Source organism: Amia ocellicauda, chromosome 16 (genome assembly GCF_036373705.1).
Source record: "Amia ocellicauda isolate fAmiCal2 chromosome 16, fAmiCal2.hap1, whole genome shotgun sequence".
Classification (NCBI taxonomy): Eukaryota; Metazoa; Chordata; class Actinopteri; order Amiiformes; family Amiidae; genus Amia; species Amia ocellicauda.
Window position 1 is genome coordinate 27,116,729 of NC_089865.1, and position 5,802 is coordinate 27,122,530.

General features: G+C 40.3%; 2 non-coding genes across 2 annotated transcripts; both read right to left on the bottom strand.

Annotated features, from left to right (window-relative positions):
- Window positions 1–641: 641 nt before the first annotated feature.
- trnah-gug (transfer RNA histidin (anticodon GUG)) lies at window positions 642–713 on the bottom strand. Its single transcript has one exon. It is a non-coding gene; the product is annotated as a tRNA-His (tRNA).
- Window positions 714–2,499: 1,786 nt separating this feature from the next.
- trnah-gug (transfer RNA histidin (anticodon GUG)) lies at window positions 2,500–2,571 on the bottom strand. Its single transcript has one exon. It is a non-coding gene; the product is annotated as a tRNA-His (tRNA).
- Window positions 2,572–5,802: the final 3,231 nt, after the last annotated feature.

Here is a 5,802-nt window from a genome sequence, read left to right on the forward strand (position 1 = left end):
GGGGCAGATTCCTTATAAGATCATGTATATGTTTGTGTTAAGATATGAATTGATGTATTTTTGATAACTAGTTCTGAAGCATCCAAGAGATAAGGATATGTTTTCTCAAGCACAAAAATAAAGATAAGCAGAGAGTAATAGAAGGAGACGTGTGTTTTGAATGGCCGTGCGTCTGGACAGACAAGTGTCAAAGTTCTGTCGTCTACAGACAGCAGGCCAGGCCTGAGCCCTGCCCGTTCCTCTCAAACGGCATGTTTTGGTGGGAAACTGACAAGCAAATGCACTGTTCTCATTGAACAGTTTCCAGTGTCCGCTATACAACACGCATCATGTACTCATGAATTCGAACTATCTCACATGAGCCAGCCCTGAGCTTTCTAGTTTTGTGTTGATTTTTTAATCACCCTGGCGACTGGATTCGACACCCAAACAATGAAATGAAGTTACATTAATATCTATGATACTTATTCATGAATTAGATGGATGTAATCCACAATGTAATTAATTTGCAAATAGAGGTTCAGTTTTCTATATTTAGTTTAACTCTATAATGTATTGATGTTGTTGCTGATATAACGATATACTTTCATAAAATGGAATATTGTGAGAAAGACACCGGGCTGGTGTTTGGGGACTTTCACTGCCGTGACCCGGATTCGAACCGGGGTTGTTGCGACCACAACGCAAAGTACTAACCACTATACGATCACGGCCAGCTACTTGAAAGATGTTCAACAGTTTATGGAACAGGCGCCGGAAGATGTAATGTTATTTTACCATAGTATTCATTTTTAAAGTATACTAATGAAGGTCATATTTCTTGGGTGGCGCAGTGTTGTGTGATGTAGGCTTATGTTTTCTAAGACTGACGTGGTGCTGAAAACAGCTCCCGAGAACAAGCCTCCTGCTCAGCTACATGACAAACTAATTACAAATGTGTATGATATTGCACTTGCCATTTTAGTAATAGTCCTCTGCGTGTTTCGTTTTATACCGGTATAGTCATTTTTGTAAGTTGCATTGAGAGTACTGGTGAGTAATTAAGTATTTGTAAACTAATCTATAACATCCTATCTATCGCTATATGTGTGTATGTGTATGTGTGTGTGTGTGTTGTGTTTAAAATTAAGGCTATAGTGATGTGGATTGAACCCAGAGTGCCGAATCCAGACTACAATAATTCCAACTGCAGGATTGAGGTGAGCTAATGGGGAACCCTACATATCGGCCACTGCAGCCGCTATCACTGTAACACAGACACACAACATAAAGACTGTAAGAAACAAACACAGCTGTAACGTCCCTGTCCAGTCGCCTCGCACTAAGGTGCTCTGGGGAGTCTGTGTTTGTATCCAGACGAGAGGAAGCCAGCTCAGAGGTTCACATATGGTCGGGCGCATAGGATTCCTGGTTTTCAGGCAGGCGGCCCCGTTTCAACTTTTGGTATGGGATTGCAGTGTCTGTCAGAATAAAAACATAAGTTTATTATCATGGGGGATTTCGTTTGTATCGTTCCAGTCACCCTCTATCACATTGTATTGAACTGTAAATTACAATTAAGAAAAAGTGGAATGTCGTACTGGACAATCAAAGGACGCAATAATATCACAGATTCCAAAACATAACTTTTGAAATATTATTACTACTACTGTCAATGTGATGTTTACTTTTGGTATTTTTTGTAGAATACCATACCGTATACTGGCCCATTTCGACCGCTGGGTGTTCGTGTAATACGAATTCAATAGAAGCAACGGCAAGGATAATTGCAAATTGACAATTCAAGACACAAACTCGATGTCTCATGTAGCCTGTGGGTGCCATTGACAGCTTGAGCACAGGTGATAAATGTGAGATATGGGGCAGATTCCTTACAAGATCATGTATATGTTTGTGTTTAGATATGAATTGATGTATTTTTGATAACTTGTTCTGAAGCATCCAAGAGATAAGGATATGTTTTCTCAAGCACAAAAATAAAGATAAGCAGAGAGTAATAGAAGGAGACGTGTGTTTTGAATGGCCGTGCGTCTGGACAGACAAGTGTCAAAGTTCTGTCGTCTACAAACAGCAGGCCAGGCCTGAGCCCTGCCCGTTCCTCTCAGAAGGCATGTTTTGGCGGGAAACTGACAAGCAAATGCACTGTTCTCATTGAACAGTTTCCAGTGTCCGCTATACAACACGCATCATGTACTCATGAATTCAACTATCTCACATGAGCCAGCCCTGAGCTTTCTAGTTTTGTGTTGATTTTTTAATCACCCTGGCGACTGGATTCGACACCCAAACAATGAAATGAAGTTACATTAATATCGATGATACTTATTAATGAATTAGATGGATGTAATCCACAATGTAATTAATTTGCAAATAGAGGTTCAGTTTTCTATATTTAGTTTAACTCTATAATGTATTGATGTTGTTGCTGATATAACGATATACTTTCATAAAACGGAATATTGTGAGAAAAACAACGGGCTGGTGTGTGGGGTCTCCCATTGCCGTGACCCGGATTCGAACCGGGGTTGTTGCGACCACAACGCAAAGTACTAACCACTATACGATCACGGCCAGCTACTTGAAAGATGTTCAACAGTTTATGGAACAGGCGCCGGAAGATGTAATGTTATTTTACCATAGTATTCATTTTTAAAGTATACTAATGATGGTCATATTTCTTGGGTGGCGCAGTGTTGTGTGATGTAGGCTTATGTTTTCTAAGACTGACGTGGTGCTGAAAACAGCTCCCGAGAACAAGCCTCCTGCTCAGCTACATGACAAACTAATTACAAATGTGTATGATATTGCACTTGCCATTTTAGTAATAGTCCTCTGCGTGTTTCGTTTCATACCGGTATAGTCATTTTTGTAAGTTGCATTGAGAGTGCTGGAGAGTAATTAAGTATTTGTAAACTAATCTATAACATCCTATCTATCGCTATATGTGTGTATGTGTATGTGTGTGTGTGTGTTGTGTTTAAAATTAATGCTATATTGATGTGGATTGAACCCAGAGTGCCAAATCCAGACTACAATAATTCCAACTGCAGGATTGAGGCGATCTAATGGGGAACCCGACATTTCGGTCACTGCAGCCGCTATCACTGTAACACAGACACACAACATAAAGACTGAAAGAAACAAACACAGCTGTAACGTCCCTGTCCAGTCGCCTCGCACTAAGGTGCTCTGGGGACTCTGTGTTTGTATCCAGACGAGAGGAATCCAGCTCAGAGGTTCACATATGGTCGGGCGCTTAGGATTCCTAGTTTTCAGGCAGGCGGCCCTGTTTCAACTTTTGGTATGGGATTGCAGTGTCTGTCAGAATCGTTCCAGTCACCCTCTATCACATTGTATTGTACTGTACATTACAATTAAGAAAAAGTGGAATGTCGTACTGGACAATCAAAGGACGCAATGATATCACAGATTCCAATACATAACTTTTGAAATATTATTACTACTACTGTCAATGTGATGTTAACTTTTGGTATATTTTGTAGAATACCATACCGTATACTGGCCCATTTCGACCACTGGGTGTTCGTGTAATACGAATTAAATATAAGCAACGGCAAGGATAATTGCAAATTGACAATTCAAGAACACAAACTCGATGTCTCATGTAGCCTGTGGGTGCCATTGACAGCTTGAGCACAGGTGATAAATGTGAGATATGGGGCAGATTCCTTACAAGATCATGTATATGTTTGTGATTACATATGCATTGATGTATTTTTGATAACTAGTTCTCATGCATCCAAGAGATAAGGATATGTTTTCTCAAGCACAAAAATAAAGATAAGCAGAGAGTAAAAGAAGGAGACGTGTGTTTTGAGTGGCCGTGCGTCTGGACAGACAAGTGTCAAAGTTCTGTCGTCTACAAACAGCAGGCCAGGCCTGAGCCCTGCCCCTTCCTCTCAAAAGGCATGTTTTGGCGGGAAACTGACAAGCAAATGCACTGTTCTCATTGAACAGTTTCCAGTGTCCGGTATACAACACGCATCATGTACTCATGAATTCGAACTATCTCACATGAGCCAGCCCTGAGCTTTCTAGTTTTGTGTTGATTTTTTAATCACCCTGGCGACTGGATTCGACACCCAAACAATGAAATGAAGTTACATTAATATCGATGATACTTATTAATGAATTAGATGGATGTAATCCATAATGTAATTAATTTGCAAATACAGGTTCAGTTTTCAATATTTAGTTTAACTCTATGATGTATTGATGTTGTTGCTGATATAACGATATACTTTCATAAAATGGAATATTGTGAGAAAGACAACGGGCTGGTGAGTGGGGTCTCCCATTGCCGTGACCCGGTTTCGAACCGGGGTTGTTGAGACCACAACGCAAAGTACTAACCACTATACGATCACGGCCAGCTACTTGAAAGATGTTCATCCGTTTACGGAACAGGCGCCGGAAGATGTAATGTTATTTTACCATAGTATTCATTTTTAAAGTATACTAATGAATGCCATATTTCTTGGGTGGCGCAGTGTTCTAGGCTTATGTTTGCTAAGACTGACGTGGTGCTGAAAACAGCTCCCGAGAACAAGCCTCCTGCTCAGCTACATGAAAAACTAATTACAAATGTGTATGATATTGCACTTGCCATTTTAGTAATAGTCCTCTGCTTGTTTCGTTTTATACCGGTATAGTCATTTTTGTAAGTTGCATTGAGAGTGCTGGAGAGTAATTAAGTATTTGTAAACTAATCTACAACATCCTATATATCGCTATATGTGTGAATGTGTGTGTATGTGTGTGTGTGTGTTATGTTTAAAATTAATGCTATAGTGATGTGGATTGAAACCAGAGTACCGAATCCAGACTACAATAATTCCAACTGCAGGATTGAGGCGAGCTAATGGAGAACCCTACATTTCGGCCACTGCAGCCGCTATCACTGTAACACAGACACACAACGTAAAGACTGAAAGAAACAAACACAGCTGTAACGTCCCTGTCCAGTCGCCTCGCACTAAGGTGCTCTGGGGAGTTTGTGTTTGTATCCAGACGAGAGGAAGCCAGCTCAGAGGTTCACATATGGTCGGGCGCATAGGATTCCTGGTTTTCAGGCAGGCGGCCCCGTTTCAACTTTTGGTATGGGATTGCAGTGTCTGTCAGAATAACAACATGAGTTTATTATCAAGGGGGATTTCGTTTGTATCGTTCCAGTCACCCTCTATCACATTGTATTGTACTGTACATTACAATTAAGAAAAAGTGGAATGTCGTACTGGACAATCAAAGGACGCAATAATATCACAGATTCCAATACATAACTTTTTGAAATATTATAACTACTACTGTCAATGTGATGTTTACTTTTGGTATTTTTTGTAGAATACTATACCGTATACTGGCCCATTTCGACCTCTGGGTGTTCGTGTAATACGAATTAAATATAAGCAACTGCAAGGATAATTGCAAATTGACAATTCAAGACACAAACTCGATGTCTCATGTAGCCTGTGGTTGCCATTGACTGCTTGAGCACAGGTGATAAATGTGAGATATGGGGCAGATTCCTTACAAGATCATGTATATGTTTGTGTTTACATATGAATTGATGTATTTTTGATAACAAGTTCTGAAGCATCCAAGAGATAAGGATATGTTTTCTCAAGCACAAAAATAAAGATAAGCAGAGAGTAATAGAAGGAGACGTGTGTTTTGAATGGCCGTACTTCTAGACAGACAAGTGTCAAAGTTCTCTCGTCTACAAACAGCAGGCCAGGCCTGAGCCCTGCCCGTTCCTCTCAAAAGGCATGTTTGGCGGTAAAC